General features: G+C 37.5%; 1 protein-coding gene across 2 annotated transcripts in view; it reads right to left on the bottom strand.

Moving 5' to 3' along the window:
* PIAS1 (protein inhibitor of activated STAT 1) overlaps window positions 1-18,058 on the bottom strand; it is a 115,286-nt gene that overhangs the window by 84,774 nt on the left and 12,454 nt on the right. The window contains exon 1 of one of the 2 annotated variants that reach the window (XM_032418038.1): window positions 124-3,541. The exons of the other annotated variant lie outside the window; for it this stretch is intronic. The gene's annotated coding sequence lies outside the window, so the exon portion shown is untranslated. Of the gene's footprint in view, window positions 1-123; window positions 3,542-18,058 lie in introns of those variants that run through there. 2 annotated transcript variants of the gene reach the window in all.

Genomic DNA, 18,058 nt, shown 5'->3' with positions numbered 1-18,058 from the left:
GTTTCCAACTTAAAATAAGTAGCCAAAAAAATGTAAAAATTAATACTCATAAATTCAGTGACTTCTACCCAAGGTTATGAAAGATGTAAGATGAAGTATACACCAGGTAGAACCACATCTCACCTCATTCCACTGTTTCGATGCAACTGTCAGCTATTCATCAAGCACTTACTGAGTCTTCAGGAGAGTGCTGAGTGCTATGTGGATGGCAAAATATTAGGATGAGCCCTCAAGAACATTTGTTTTCTTGGGGGGAAAAGTATATAACTATACATGAAACACATAAATGCCCACCTCAAACACCAGATGCAAGCAGGGTATAAATAACATACTACCAGGTATTACATTCTATGCTGACCCTGGAATTTGTAGGACTTAAAAACTATATATCCTTTCTGACCCAGTATTTACCAGATATACTTGGTATTTTCATATGGGTGTCACTAAATCTTTATTATTTCCACAAGGTGTTATCCCCTTCCTTCTTTACACATGAAGAAACTATGTAGTTAAGAAAGGTCAAATAACTTACCTAAGGCCACATAGCTACTATGTAGCAGTCAGGATTCAAACCCAGATATGTATGATTCTAAAGCCCACTCTCTTTTCACTAAACCTTTAGGAAAAGGACAGAGCTGGAAACATAATACTGACTCACTCCACTGGCAAGGCCAGGCTAAAAAGTCCAGGAATTCAATCCACATGCCATAATGTGGAAGGTTGTAATAAAGAAATCTATTTAACTTTAACTCTTTGTTCCCAAACTTGTTTGGTCGCTGTTTCTCCTTTTTCTCCAATTACTAAGAGGCCACCAACAGGAAATGCCCAACTATACCAATCCTCTCATTTTAAAGGGGAAGAAAATGGAATCCAGAGAGAAGAAATGGCTTACCCAAGATCAGACAGTATTAACAGCAGAATCCTGACTTGATCACCACTGACAGGGAGGTATTAGGGTAGAAGACACAGGTAAGCTTACCACTGGCTCTCTATTTCCCCAACTGTTTTATCCCCTCACCTCAGACCTAATAGCAATACACAAAAGATAAACTGCCTTCCCTAATTCACTGCCACTCCCTGAGAGGCCACCCTACCCCAGTCAATCCTCTGGAAGCTATTTAAACAGCGCAAAACAATTAAGTAAAAAAAATCGAATAGTGAGACAACAGTATATAAAGAGCCTTATATATAATATAGCTGGTTATCAAACATATATTAACCCTTCCCCTACTTCTCTGGCCTGAAAAATACTTTGTTTCCTCAAATTCTAGCTTTTGTCAGCCTTAGTCCATTAAGGCCTGGCAACATTAATGACTCTTTTCTATTTTTACTAGCCATTTTGCATATCTTTATTTAGCACTTGTCTTGCTTTTTTGTAATTTTCTATTTGTGCAAGTGATTCCATGACCAGTTTGAGGTCCTCCAGGGCACAAGCCAATGTCACCCTCAGCATCCAACACTAGGGTCTGACAACAGTAGAAACACATCAAATGCCTGGACAATGAATAAATAAATGAATGAAAGAATGAAATAAATAAGAAAGTCACACCAGAAGAAAGGGTAGGGTGGAATCTACAATGGTAAATTATACATACAACTACAGTATAAATGCAAATAAACCCCCAAACTCTTACATTCAATAGAAGGCACACAAAGAAATACTACAGGCCTTATAAATAAAGCCTACCCCAAATCCTATAAATGCTTCTCTTTTTTAGATATGATCAGAGATTAATTACTAACTATAGTGTCAGCAAGCTATCAATTTCTCCCTACGATCCAAAATGTCCTAAGAGTACAAAACAGTTTTAAAGATTTTTATTACTTATTTTACAAGGAACTGGGACTTCAACCAAAAAGTACTATATTAATAAGTAAGCTTCTGCTTTTGGAGAAATAACAGAAATTATGCTTCAAAGATTATCGGTTAAAAATAAATTTAGGTTGGCATTGGTCAAATGCACTTCATTTTACAGAGAAAGTAGTATAAATTTTAGAAAGAGAACAATGTCTTCCTACTTCAACTGCATTCTCCTAGGTCAAACACAAATAAACCTGAATTCAGTGATTACCACAGGCTTTTCACTGATGACAGTTTTTGTCCTTACTCTATGGGTATTAAGGATTTAAATGCAGCACAGATGTATTATTGTTTTACTTATATGGAAGTACACATTGGCAATTCACATAAAATAAAATCTCTTGCGTGATGGTCAAAAGAAAAAAGATGACATAATTATAAGTTTTTTTACAGGATGTGTAATTAACCATCAAAATTATGAGGCAGGTACTGTCCTCATTTTACAAATAGGAAAACTGAGGCCTAAGCAGGTTAAGAAATTTGTTGAATATTATACAACTACTCCAAATATTATGCTCTTAAACTATGATACCGTCTTTTAGAGAAAACAGATCACATGCCTTTCAATTAGGAAAGAGAAAAACCTTTTAAAAGACTAATTGATTTAACATTCAATCTCCATTTCAAGCTTCAATATTTTGGCTTTAAAAAAATTGGTGGTTCAGATAAGAAAAGAATGCATCTGGATTCAAATTAACCACTGCACCTTAAAATCAGGTTTAGTGAAAGATGGGGTACTATCCACCGCTATTATTGGAGCAGCTGCTGCATACTCTTAAGGACTGTAATAAGTATACAGTATTTTTAAAAACTAAATAAAAGGGGGCGGTAAACACAAACATCTGACGCATCACTCAACCAAAAAGCTTCAGAGAAGCATGGAGCAGTCAATTCACAATGCAAAGTGTTGACAACACAGAGGAAAACTAAACACTTACATCTGAGATGTTGAAATGCAATATATTTTAATCTGTCATGTGTTTAAAAATCTCCATTTGTTAGCACTACAACAAAATGAATATTTATAACTAAGGATAACATCAACCACTGCTACTACTAGAAATCATTACCTCCCTAAATAGCATTCTGCTGACTCTACATCCCCAAATGATAGAGATGTCAGAACCCTAGGAAATTCAGAGCCTGAGAGATGTATATACACTGTACAGAAAGCTTTCTGTGAGGGGCATCTTTTTAAAATTAATTTTTTTTAATCAAGCAGATATGCACACAGTTTAAAAAGTCAAACAGTGTGATGAGAAAACAGGTGTCCCTTGCCCCGCCCCTACTTTTCACATCCCTGAGGCAACCTCTTTCAAGTCTTTTGGCTATTCCTTCTGGCATTTTTCACTATATTCTATACAGCAGGTCTATGTGTTCTTAAAATTTTTCCTTCTAGGAAAAAACTGACTTATTATAAACAATAATGGTTTAGCTCTGTGACATCTCTACCCCCATATTCCCATCACAATTTTCAGTTGAATCAGTTGTTGTTTACATTACTACAGCTGTAAATAATATACACATTTGAGCCAAAGTACATCATGATTACTCTTCCGTTTCTGTAGAACCTTGGCTTTCCTTAGTTAATAACTGCACCATTTGTGCATTTGCTTTGTTTTCTAGGTAACTACTAATTCATCTGCAAACTGATAAAAGTGTAACTTTCGGGACCCCTGGGTGGCTCAGTCAGTTAAGCGTCTGCCTTTGGCTCAGGTCATGGTCCCAGGGTCCTGGGATGGAGCCCCACATCGGGCTCCCTGCTCAGCAGAGAGCCTGCTTCCCCCTCTCCCTCTGCTGCTCCCCCTGCTTGTGCCCCCTCTCTCTCTGTCAAATAAATAAAAAAATCTTAAAAACAAAAGTGTAACTTTCAACATATTCAAATACATCAGGTAAAACTGTTTTCATTTCTTTCTTAATATATGCCTTCTGTAGCCCTCTATCAGGTTCCAATTTGGACTGCTTACTCTCTAGACCTGGTACACAACCATGGTCATAGAATTTCCCTTCAACATCTTTGTAATTTCCTGTCCTTCTTCCATATTGGATCCCATTTCACTGACCTCACTTTTTCTTCTTACTTTTCTCTTTTTAGTAGAGTATTTCCTCCATTAGCTTCCTAAGAAGGAAATGGAAGCTACGGTTTTTTATTCTTTGCATTGTCCAAAAATATATTCATTTACCGATACTTAATAACTGAGTTTGGCTCAGTATTTGAATTCTAGACAGGAAAGCATGTTCTGTCAGAATTTTAACAGCCTTTCCTCACTGTCTTCTGGCTTCCAGTGTTGCTGTTAAGAAGGCTAGCATCATCCTGATCCCCAATGCTTCACAGTAGCCTGTACATCCCCTTAAGGAAGCTTATATAGAAGCTTCTTGGGGCGCCTGGGTGGCTCAGTCGGTGAAGCGTCTGACCTGGGCTCAGGTCATGATCTCAGGGTTCTGGGATCCAGCCCTGCGTCAGGCTCTGCACTCTGCAGGGAGTCCGCTTCTCCTTCTCCCTCTGCTCATGCTCTCTCTCACATAAATAAAATCTTTCTTTTTTTTTTTAAAGCTTCTTTCTATGTGCTCTGCAATTTTACAGCGTTGCATCTTAGGGTTGGGTTGGTTTTTCTGTGGGGCTTTGTTTTTGCTTTAATTGTATGAACTGGTTAATTGCTGTCTTAAATTTAGAGATGTACATTTCTTGTGTGCCTATTATTTAGGTACTGGCCTTCTTAGACCGATTCTCCAATTTTCCTTTACTCTATTTTCTTTTTTTTTTCTTGCATTTTACATCTCTTGCATTTAGCTCTATTTTCTGAGAGATTTCCTTAACTTGATCTTCTAACGCTTCTATTAAAATTTTCATTCCCATGAGCTCTGTTCTGTTTGTTACATGCCGTTTTTCTTTTCTTTTTCCCCTACATCTTGCTCTTAGTTTTCATGAATGGAGTATTTTGTTTTCTCTCTGACGATATAAATAAATTGGGTATTTGGCGTTGTTATTGTTTTCTTTTGCTGTGTGCATGGTCTCTGTAAACTCTGGGTTCTTTTTCGCTATCTGCTTTGGTCTCTGCCTTTTAGTCCTGATGTTTTCCTCAAATGACAGGGGATCGCTGGCTGTACATTTATATTTAAGAGTAAGATACTAAAAACATGATCAAATGATCTGTGTGAGTGAGCAGATTGGGGTACTTCATTCTAGGATGATCAGGTAGGAATCTGGCTGTTTTGAGGATCCTTTTTTCCTTTTATCTAATCACTTTTGACAGAGGAATCCTCCAATGTTCTGCTTTGGCAGAATGACTGGCTTCCAGTGTTCTCAGGATAATGCGGAGAAAGGAGGGAGAGGTCCCCACCATTCAAAAAGAAGACATTTCAACTTAATCCCCTTTTCAGATATGTAAAATTTTACACACACACACGCAAGTGTGCGCATGTGTGTGTCTGTGTGTGAATGAGAACAACTATGCCAACCACAGGGGCAGGGACCACATTCTGAGAAAGATAAATACAGACAATATTCAAGCAATATCAACAAGTACTATAGACAGAGTGCTTTTTGCAATTAAATAAAAAGTGCCAGTATTATTGTTCTTTAGTTATGACCTTACATTATTAAAGGTCATACCTAAATTGTAAGAATTAGGTACTTCCTGTTGAGCAACATAATTACTTTCATTCACACACCCCACTTCAGTAGTTTAGAGAATTAATCATAATAAAGCAGACTCTATATTATGAATCTTTATCTGGTATCAATTTATAACCAATAGTAAACCAAAATGAATTCTGAACATAGACAAATTAGGCATTTAACAATGTCGTAATATTTCATTTTTACTTTTGCTTTCTATCCACAACAGCAATCATCAAAAGTTCTATAACTGCATACATTAAAGCCTGTACAGTACAACAAAAATATTATTTTTAAAGTCAGATGCTTCATCTAATGAAAATGACTTCTGCATCATTTCTAATCCTCTCCATTTGAAATAGTTAATAAGCAGCTGTTAGATTAGTAATTTGTCAACAATGCCCAGTTCAACCAGAAAACCTAGTTAGACAGTTTCTACTAAAGGAGCAAGTCAGGTTGGTTATCTCCATAATCTTGTTCAACCCAATTTCTCATTATTTTATTTATTTCTCAATATAAGATAACTGAAAAGTGACCTCTAGAGCCTACTCCTCTAGTTGATCTTCTCTGTCTTCTCCTGGTCTCTAATTCCATCATACCAGCTGCATTTAGTCGCACATAATGACAAAATATGGAGATCTCACTCTCCTTTAAGCAGAGTATAAACCTAGTACTGTTAAATTAGTGTACCACGGCTTTAACTTCTGACAGATGATTTAAACATCACACCCATTTAGGTACCACCACATTTCATGAAACATATGGATGTGTCCTTCAAAAGGCTCCTTCCAGATGACAACTTGGATATTAAAAATAACAAACCTAACTCAGAACATTTTAAAATTTGGATAAAATATTTTTTCTAATAAAAAACAAAGTTTAGAGTGTAAGATTCTAACACATTGCCAAACTTCTTACGCAGGTAGGAAAATATGACTTTTATTTAAGTAAAAGCCTGTTCTGCACATAAATGTTCAATAAATGTTTTCTGGATCAATGCACAGCCCCTAAACGAGTATGAAGAAAAAGGGAATACAGGAACAATGAACACATAGAGAGAAGCTAGTCTTCAGAGACAGACATACATAATCACCATTTTAACTCGATTCTCAAAAGTTACTGAACACCTATGTGCTAGGTACATGTATAATATAATATGGTACCAGCACACATAGAATTTGGATTCCAGTACCAACCTGACCACTAATTTACTGAATCACAATCTTTCAGAGGGTCTGTTTTCTCACATCAAAAAATGAGAGATTCACTAGAGGTTCTCAAAGGCTCCTTAAAATTTCAAAATTCTATAATGTTATAACTCTATTAAATGAAATCTTTCTTCTCATCTTCTACCCTTCCATAGTTAAGGAAAATATAAACAATCTGTAAAGTCAGTGAATCTAGGTTAGTAATGTTTTCAATCAAAATTTTAAGTGTCATTTACCTGGGCTGACAGAATGAAAATAATGATAAACCTAATATATGTTACATGCTTATAATATGCCAACCATATTTACTAATTATAGTAAACATGATTAACTTATTTAACCCTCACATGAACCCAAGAGACAGACCATTATTATTCCCACTGCATGGATAAGAAAACTGATGCTAAACCTGAAGTCAAACACTAAATAAGTGATGGAGACAGAGCTCAAACCCAACCTGACTCCAGAGCCTAAGCTCATAAACACTAACCAAGAGAAGTGTCTTATCACAAATCTCAGCTAAAGCAGAATATTTGTTACACTGGGACAGGGAGCACTAAAATGACATAAGGAATTTAGACTACACAGAGTAAACAAGCATATTTGGGGGCAGTGAAAATGTGATAAAAATAGTGTTTAAGGCTATCCAAGTAGCTACCTGTAGGACAGATGAAAAAAAAAAAAAGATTAGTAAGATTTCTAGCTAAAATATATAGCAACAAGAACTGTTTATCTACATATAAGGGAAGAAGGAAATGTGACAGTCAACACAGAGGAGACAGGACCAAGAAATACTGCAAAGAAAAACTGCCGGTCACATGCAATATCTTAGCTACAGGTGCCTCTTTTCACAATTAGTACCGTACATGATCATGAGAACAATCACCATTCGCTTTTCAAATAAAATCTAGCATTTAAAAATAATAAGCAGGGCTTGAAGAAATTTTAATTCTATCAAATTATAAGATTGAGGATTCTCTTCCAAACTCCCCCAACCATAAACAAGCAAAACACTGCATGTGCAACTGGGAGATACCATCTCATCTAATTTAAGTTTCAGACAAGACAAGAAGCTATGAAAGAAACCGTATACTCTGAAAGTTGAGAAGCTTAAAAGAAAGAAAAGACAAGTACGAACAAAACAAAAAGTGAGGGGGAAAAACGCACTCTATAACTAAACAAAAAGTCTTTAAATCATAGCCTTCTGAATCCCAGAAAAGAGATTAAGGTGAAGCCCTAGAGGGAAATTATCAAGGGAACTATTTCAGAGTAACAGATGTAACCTACGCAAGGTTACAGAGCTAGCAAGTAATGCAGTCCAACTCAAAAGTCAGATGCCAAAGTCCACACAATGCTGCAGAGTACTGACAATGATAGACACTATTAGATAATTGGAAAATGATGGTTTTTGGAAACAGGAGAATCACAACATCAAATAAAACTTTGGAAATCTTCTTGTCCAACTCTCCATCTAATATATGAAGTTTTACTGTAACCTCCTCAACTGATGGTCTCCCAGTCTCTGCTGAAACTCTTCTAAGACTTCACAACCTAATCTTAAAGTGACCTACCTTTTTTTTTTTTTTTTTTTTTTTTTAAAGATTTTATTTATTTATTTGAGAGAGAGAGAATGAGAGACAGAGAGCATGAGAGGGAGGAGGGTCAGAGGGAGAAGCAGACTCCCTGCTGAGCAGGGAGCCCGATGCGGGACTCGATCCCAGGACTCCAGGATCATGACCTGAGCCGAAGGCAGTCGCCCAACCAACCGAGCCACCCAGGCACCCTTAAAGTGACCTACCTTACTGAAAAGCTCTATGAATCAAAACTTTCCTTTAACTCCACCCAATGGTTCTAAAGTTTTGTCCTATTGGTGTTCCACAGTCTATTCTTTAAACGTGTTAAGAGGGCTCTTTTCCTTCAACAGGCTTGGTTTCTAGACCCCTTCCCACCCTGATCATTTTTCTCTGGAGCTTTAGCAGTCCACTGTACTTGAGTGATTGAAATAATCCAGATAACAGCCTAATCTTGAATACAGCAGTATTACCACCTCTCTTATTATGAACACAGTATTTCTACCAATATAACCAAATAAGGCATTCAAAGTTTAGGCTAACTGGTTTGTTTTACCTGTGCAAGGGGAAGGATGTGTTATGTGTTATGTTTTTGTTTTAGCAATGAGGGGGAGTTGCATCCACATCATATAGTTGCTCATACTAAGCTTGAAGTTAACTAAAACTTTTAACTGATTTTTTTATATGAACTCCTTTTAGGTTAAACCTCACGCTTTAATACAAATTTTTTAAATTTAAAAGTAGAACTTTGTATTAGGTTCTGTTAAACTTCACTTTTTTTTTCCAGTTCATCATTCCAGCCTTTTAAAACCCCTCTGAGGAACTGCACTCTCCAACCCTCTACTGCAGCACATATATGGTATTATAAATTGTTGATTTTCTGGTCTATGTCCTCCCCTAGACTTTGAGCTTTTCAAGGACAAGCACTTATCTCCATATCACCTATGCTAAGTATAGTACATGACACTTGGTAACTGCCCAGGAGACGATGAACTAACTCCCTTTGATTCTGTCATCTAACATATTCTTCCCAGGGCCACCTACAAAACCAGAAATATTCATACTGGTCATCCTTAAAACTTGGGAGTCAAGACTACAGAGCCCTGTGGCACATCATAAGAGATTCCCCTTCAGATAACAATAAAGTTTAAGGTTACAAATAACAATGCTCAACTACTTAGGATGTAGATGACTATTTTCCCCAATATTCCCCAATCTTAATGTTATTATTCAATACACCCTGTCCGGGGTGCCCAAGAAAAATAATTAAAGCTATCATATTTCAATCTTGATTTATAGACTTGCTTTTCAGAGAAAAATAAGCTTAGAAAAGATGTACACAAATTTTCTAAAAGCCTTGATGGGGGGCCCCTGGGGGTTAAGCATCTACCTTTGGCTCAGGTCATGATCCCAGGGTCCTGGGATAGAGCCAGTGTCCAGCTTCCTGCTCAGTGGGGAGTCTGCTCTTCTCCCTCTCCCTCTGCCCCTGCCCCCCCCCACTCCTTTTCTCTCTCAAATAAAAAAAACTTTAAAAAAAAAAAAAAAAAGCCTTGGGAATGGGATGCCTGGCTGGCTCAGTCAGAAGAGCATGTGGCTCTTGATCTTGAGGTCATGAGTTCGAGCCCCAGGGTGGGTGTAGAAATTATGTAAATAAATAAACTTTTAAAAAATAAAATAAAAGCCCTGGAAATGATTTCTCAAAAACTACAGAGAAATATTAAAAAGAAAAAACAGGCTGCAGGAAAATGTTGTTCAGGTCTTACAATGACAGTCTGCGTAAGGTTTGGGGTGAGGGGAGAGAGAATCTTAAACAGGTCCCACGCCCAGTGCACAGCCTGACATGGGGCTCGATCTCAAGACCCTGAGTCCATGACCTGAGGTGAAATCAAAAGTTGGACACTTAACCAACTGAGGCACCCCAAAATTTACTTATTTTAATATGGTTAGCTGCCTAGACATCACCTATCAAAATCCCAAAATAAAACTTATAACTAAGATGCAATCTGATTGGGCTTCATGTTAAAGAGCTTTAATTTAAATAACAGGATACTCTAAATCAGCATTTTCCAAACTAGGTTCATAGTGTTAATGGATATTCAGAGAAATAGGGTTCTACAGCAAAATAAGTTCAAGAAATTCAAGATTCTATAATTCCCCACCATGCCCTCCTTTCTCAAGTCACATCTGAACACATTAAAGGTCCCAAGAAGTCCAACAGAAATGTTAATGCTGCATTTAACATTTTGCAAAGTTACTTAGCCACAAAACCTTCTTTATTATCATTGTTTAATCTATTACCATCTCATTTCTTAACACTTCACAGAAGAAGAAATATAGAACAAATTACAAGATCTTCAAGTTGTCCAGGAGTTCCATTTTATGCTTGTTGTTCTAGCAAAATTATTAAAAGCTTCCCCCTTCCATACTTAAAAGTGCCCCAGTATGGATGATAAACTATCTAGTCATAGAATTAACACTCCAAAACTAAATATGAGTTATAAAACATGTGAACCACCTTTACCAAATGTCAAATTAACATGGCCATGTTACTGCATGCAGTTAAAATGTTATGTAGATGATGATTAATCTTGAACCCTTTTCCCAAACTTCTTGAAGAATTCTCCACTAGTAATCTTACATATTTTCAAAATACTCTAGACTAATAAATTCTTGCTAACTGAACTCACGAACCAAACAGATATAGACAGTGAAAGGTATCTGTAATTGCAAAATTTTAAAGAGTCCATTATATCAAATTGTAAAGAAAGGCAGTATCTTAAAAACATTAAAGCAGTCCATAAAAGATGTTTAAAGTTTTAAAAGATATTTTAAAAAATTATTCCAGGTCTTAACTATGAGAATTCCTCTCTATTCTTGACCCTATTTTCACTCAGACCAGTCTTTCTGGATGACCTCATCCATCTCATGACTTCAAAATGCCATCTCATTTCTAAGCTGTTAATTCCCAAATCCACTTCGTCTATGTCCCACACGTACTCAACTCAACATGTCCAAACCTAATACATCAAATTTCTCTCAAACCTTCCATCCACCTAACCAGTTGTCCAAGCCAGAAACTTCTACACCACCTTCTCCTTCACTCATGTCTATTTACCAAGTAATATCAATCCTACTACCTTAAAATGTCTAAGTCCACTTTATTTTTTTGATGCTTTTGCCTTTTGATTTTTTTATTGCTCAGAAAAGCTTCTTTTTTTGTTTTTTGTTTTTTCGTTTTTTTTTAATTTGGCTTTCTGACCCTGGGCTTGTGTCTTCAATACTTTCACCATGATTTTCTGCTCCTCCATAAGGAAAGCCCACTTGATCGTGTTGCAGACACACTTTGCACACATGGACCCACCAAAGGCCCTGCTGAAATGTTTTTGTTTTATTTTTATTTTTTTATAAGATTTTATTTTATTTGACATAGAGAAAGGGATCACAAGTAGGCAGAGTGGCAGGCAGAGGGAGAGGGAGAAGCAGGCCCCCTGCTGAGCAGAGAGCCCACTGCAGGGCTCGATCCCAGGACCCTGGGACCATGACCTGAGCCAAAGGCTGACACTTAACCGACTGAGCCATCCAGGCGCCGGTTTTTTTGTTTTAGACAAACTTTTAAGGACTTTAGGTCACAGAGCATGAACTCCTCTAAGTCAACCTAGGCATACGCTAATGCGAATTTTGGTGCTAGAAAGGTAAACATTTCTATTACCAGGGGTTCAGGACAGCCTAGTTTTTTTAGAGGCTATTGTAGGACAGCCTACAATGGTATGTCAAATGCTGGACCATTCTGAATGCCTATGAATGCCATCCCCTGAAGAGCCCTATTTACCACTTTAATTCAGACTACCACTATCTCTATTCTCCCGATCTCCAATATTATCCCCTCCAAGTCATTCTCCATACTAGAGATCTTCCTAAAATATGTCTGATCGTGTCATTCTCATGCTTAAACCTTGCAGTGATTATCCACTACACTCAGGATAGAGGCCAAACTTCCTAGCATGGCCTAAAATATACTTCATGATCCAGTCTCAGCCATTGCCACTAACCCCTTTACCTGCTCCCCCTCATCCGGGACTTGTATATACATGCTGTTTTTTCAGCAAGTAATTCTTTTCCCTCTCTCATCCCAACCTTTTTCTAGCTAACTTCAACTCATTCAGGTGTCAAATTAGATGTCATCACCTTTGGGATACTTTCTTCAGTCCACCCTCAACATTAGTAAATTTACCCTCCTATATGCTCCATAGATTAACCCAATACAGCCCTTATGTTATACGTAGATAAGTCCTGCTTACTGGTCTGTTCTCTATCAAACTATAAGCTGTCTATACAGACTGTGTCTTGCTCATTGTCAATAAATGTGAGTAATGATGATCTGACATCTGTCTTATTATGAACCATACTGGTAGTGCAAACCTATTAGAAATACACACATTACCTCCTTAAAATAAAGACATTATATAATTCTGCCCAATGCCCAGTCAGTATGTTACTGGTATCCAAACAATAGGTTACTTAGTTTGGATGGCTAAAGAATTTTGTTCTTACTCCTACAAAGAACTGTTCAAATTGCAGGAAATGGAGGGGGTGGGGAAGAAACTGACATATAATTAAAAAGTCAATGTGACTGAAGAGTAAGTGAACTGAAAAGGGAAATTAAGATAGGAGACCAATTTAGAGATTGTTGATTAACACCAAAATGATACTATGAGAATGAAATAATAAGGTGGTAGTTGGGAAGGAAAGAAAGACATAACATTAAGAAAAACGTGACAAGACTTCTATGTGGAGGGATTTTGTAGTTCAGAAGGTTCAGAAACAGGGAAGCCTTCCTTGAGCACCCAAACCAGGTCAGGTCTCCTTGTTACATGTACTTATAGAATTCTGTCCTTTTCCTTTATAGAACTTACTACAGTTTCAGACTCATAATTTCAGTGTGACAATCTATCCCCAACTTCCCAGAATTTGCATTACTCTATGTGTATCTCCACACATGAATTTACTGGGTGTTCCATAAAATATACCTCAGTGTTTTTTCTCCACATTACCTTTGTTCATTGTTGTTCCCTCTGCTTGAAATAACTTTCCTATGATCAACTATCAAGTCTTCTCCTTTAAGGCCCAGTTTGAAATAAGCTTAACCAGAAGTGACCTCTTCCCCTTATAAATACATTGTTAACTATTCATACGGTTACTCTTTTATGTTGCTCTCATTTATAGTTGTTCTAGACATTTCTCTCCTCCATATGTATGAGGCAAACTCCCTGAGGTCAGGTATGGGGCAAAGGGAGCTGAGGTAGGTCTGGAGAGGCTAAATAGAAGGGAACTCTAAGCACAAAAAACAGCTGAAGAGAAAGCATCAGAGAAGCAATGAAAATCCACTCCCTCTCCAAAAGGATTCTTACACTGGGTTCTACAGAGACCCCTACAGATATCTTCCCTTCTAATCCTCATACTACTTACTGTTCATACTATTTCTAGAAAATCATTGCCCAAAAGAAAGATATTATAAGCTCCAAATTCAAGCTACACATGTAATTTTAAATTTTCTAGTAACTATACTTTGATTTTCTTTTTTTTTTTTTTAAAGATTTTATTTATTTATTTGAGAGAGAGAGAGACAGAGAGCACGAGAGGGAAGAGGGTCAGAGGGAGAAGCAGACCCCCTGCTGAGCAGGGAGCCTGATGTGGGACTCGATCCCGGGACTCCAGGATCATGACCTGAGCCGAAGGCAGTCGCCTAACCAACTGAGCCACCTAGGCGCCCTACTTTGATTTTCTTTAAGATCTTATTTATTTGAGAGAGACAGAAAGAGAAAGCATGAGCAGAGAGAGGGAGAAGCAGACTCCCTGCTGGGCAGGGAGCCCAATGCAAGGCTCAATCCCAGGACCCTGAGATCATGACCTGAGCTGAAGGCAGATGCTTAACTGAGCCAGCCAGGTGCCTCCTAACTATACTTTTAAAAATCAAAAGAAACAAGTAAAATCAATAATATATTTTACCTAACCCAATATATCCAAAATATTATCAGTCCAACATGTAATCACTATAAAAATTATTGAGATATTTTCATCCCCAAACACACTACGTCTTCAAAATCCATTATATATTTGCACTTCCAGCACACCTAAATTCAGCTCAGCCACATTCCAAATGCTCAATAGCCACATATGACTAGTCACTACCGTATTGGACAGTGCAGCTCTAGAACAATATCCCTGCCATTCACTGAAGGTTTTAGCACCTGCCTCAACTATCCAAACTCCAACCCAATACCCTCAGCTGTATTTCTTAACTTTTTATCATTACTCTCCACCCTCAGCCACTCACTCCTGTAGCCACACCTTGGACCTTTCTACCAAAACCTGCGCCACTTCCAAAATCACTAATTCAAACACTGAATCCTCCAACTACCACCTCCTATTCTTGCTTATGTACCTCCACTGCAACTATTCAACATCATAAATATCAATCACTCTCTATCCATCTGCCCTCTTATATCCAGCTTAGAGAGATTCCACGGTCCATCATTAAATTTTCCTTTGCAAAATTCCCTTCCCCCTCTATGCCTGGCACCCTCAACTGGTTCCAAATTTACAACACAGGCAGACAGAAGAATGCATGCACACAGGCAAACAGATGTTACTATACATCCATAATTGTCAATGGCAGGGATATTGTTCTAGAGCTGCACTGTCCAATACAGTCATGATCTCAGGGGCTCAGGTCATGATCTCAGGGTCGTGGGATGGGGGCCCATATCCAGCTCCGCAGAGTTTGCTTCTCTCCCTCTCCTGCTCCCCCTCCCAATGCTCGCATGCTCACACCCTCACTCTCTCTTTCTCTCTAAAATAAATAATAAAACTTTAAAAAAAAAGACTTCCAAAATTTAAAAACAGAATTTTTTGCTAATTATAAAAATGTGTGCTTTATAAAAATTCAGATATAGAAAGGTGCAAGAGAACCGAGCTATTTTTCATGTACTTAACTGGAATACTAGAATATAAGTTTCACAAGGGCCAAGACTCAAATCTATTTCACTTCCAAATAACGACTAAGCATCTAACACAGTATCTGACAGGTAAACCAGCTCTCATTTTTATACTGATGGAATGAGATCCTTGCCTTAAGCAACTGGGATAGGATAGGCCAAACCTGAAACAGGGAAAAGGCAAGGCAAGGGGAGAGTGTTTATTTGTTTTCAAGGGTTAGCACAGAACGTATATAGCCCAGTAAAGGAATAATTATGTTTTACTTTACATGAAACCTTTTTAAATATATCAAACAAAATAATGGAAAAAATATATTAAGTGTAACACAAACTTTAATGGTTTATGCTTCCACAAAAAGTTAACTTTTCTCACCACTTCAACTTCTTCATGGATTACAGGCTGAACACATAAAAATCTAAGCACTTTTCAAGATTTAACCAAGTGTCTATCACTGTGGCAAATAACTTAAGCCCCTTTGTCTTCCCCAAACATCAATAGGCATAACTGCTAGATTCTATGGGCATATATATTTACCACAGCTATGCATGTTTTCAAAATGAGGTCTCCAAAACTTTCTTCTCCACCTCCACCTATGGAATCCTCCTCTTCAAATGCTATACCAAATATGGAAAATTTATAAGACTATGATATTTAATTAGATGGTTTAATTAGAGGCTTAAAAACAACCTTACAAGTAAATAATATACATAACTAATATTTCATCACCAGTTTTGATTTTAAAAGCAACTTATTAATATAAATTATGTAAAAGGAACTAGGGAGGAAATAGGATGAGGGTGTACCAAAAAAGGCCTCAAAGTTTTGGAATACTCTATTAAGTTTGATGTTTTATTAGTCTCCTATAAGTTATACATTCCTCAAAGTTATACATATTATTTTGTATATATATTTTCTTAAAGCAATCTAGACTTCTCAAAAAAGAACACAATTTCTATTATCACTAAATATAAATCTTCATTCAACACTGGCAACTATTTAAGAATGGTTACCATATATTTATATAGTTCATATTATGAGCTTCACAGAGTTTACAATGTCCACCAATGATCATACACAAACACCTACCATATTCCCTCCCTAAAAGGAAACAAAATGACATTTAAAAAAGGAAAAAAGAAAAGTTAAGTCACAAGCACAAAGAGCAAAAGACAATAATCAACTGGTTAAAAAAAAAAGTAGGGGCGCCTGGGTGGCTCAGTCAGTTGAGCATCTGACTCTTGTCAGGCTCACGACTTCAAGCCCCATGCTGGGCTCCACACTGGGCGTGGAGCCTACTTAAAAAAATTAATTAATTAAAAAAAAAAAAAAAGGAAAGGCACAGGTCCAGTCCTCTAACAACAGAAAACAGAAAATGAAAGGGAGAATATTACTGAAGGATTAATACAAGACAATCCCCTAGAAGTGAAGGACATGTGTCTCCAGACTATGCCATCAAGTTCTAGCACAACGACTGAAAAATACCCATTCTAAGGCATTTCATCATGAAGTTTGAGCACACCAGGAATAAAGATCCTAAAAGCTCCAGACAGGTCACATGTAAAGGTTCAGGAATGAAATGGCACTCTGTACCATGTACAATGAAGAACTCATCTTTATGTTACAAAAGGCAAGTATATACAATAGAAAATGTCTGTTCTAACTGTTCAAAATTCTACCATACTTCAAATTGTCTAGTTTCATTCAAGAGAAAAAACTAGCCCTTGGAGAAAATTTTCCAAAAACCTAAGATATCTCAAAGATCTAACAGTAAGCTAACTTTCTGTAAGATCATTATTAAAGTTCAGGGGCGCCTGGGTGGCTCAGTCGTTAAGTGTCTGCCTTCGGCTCAGGTCATGATCTCGGGGTCCTGGGATCAAGCCCCAAACTGGGCTCTCTGCTCAGCAGAGAGCCTGCTTCTCCCTCTCCCACTCCCCCTGCTTGTGTTCCCTCTCTCGCTGTGTCTCTCCCTGTCAAATAAATAAAATCTAAAAAAAAAAAATCATTATTAAAGTTCAACCTTAACTTTACTTAAAGTCCTTTGCTCCTAATAGATTTTGGTTAATTTAGCTTGGCAAAATACTAACCTAAAAATGAAGGATCCTTTTTTAAAACCATGGGTCAGGCAGGAAGGGAGGTGGGCAGGGGGCAGGCATTTGGACAGGAGGGATACAAAAATCTCAAAACAAAAGACTATAGTAAGGTTTTTTTTTTTTTTAAGATTTTATTTATTTATTTGAGAGACAGAGACACAGCAAGAGAGGGAACACAAGCAGGGGGAGCAGGAGAGGGAGAAGCAGACCTCCGGCCGAGCAGGGAACCCCATGTGGGGCTCAATCCCAGGACCCTGAGATCATGATCTGAGCCGAAGGCAGACGCTTAACAACTGAGCCACCCAGGCGCCCCTATAGTAAGTTTTTCAAAAGAGTTAAGTTACATTAACTTTTTTTTTTCCTACCAATCTAGTTAATTCTTATGTGAAAGTTGAGGAGAAACAATCTTAAATATAATAATTCAGGGCACCTGGGTGGCTCAGTCGGTTGGGCATCTGCCTTCAGCTCAGGTCATGATGATCCCAGGGTCCTGGGATCTAGTCCCACGTTCTGCTCCCTGCTCAGCAGGAAGTCTGCTTCTCTCTCTACCCCTACCCCCTGCTCATGATCTCTTTCTCATGCTCTCTCTCAAATAAATGAATAAAATCTTGAAAAAAATAATTCAGAAATATAGAGATTCAAAGTTAAGTAAAATGTACACATCAACCATGCATGGCTCTATTACTGGTCTTAACCAGATAATTATGATGCAA

This window comes from Phoca vitulina, unplaced genomic scaffold, assembly GCF_004348235.1.
Source record: "Phoca vitulina isolate PV1807 unplaced genomic scaffold, GSC_HSeal_1.0 scaffold20, whole genome shotgun sequence".
NCBI classification, from domain to species: Eukaryota; Metazoa; Chordata; class Mammalia; order Carnivora; family Phocidae; genus Phoca; species Phoca vitulina.
The sequence above is the reverse complement of the archived record's forward strand: the minus strand, read 5'-3'. Positions and strand labels throughout refer to the sequence as shown.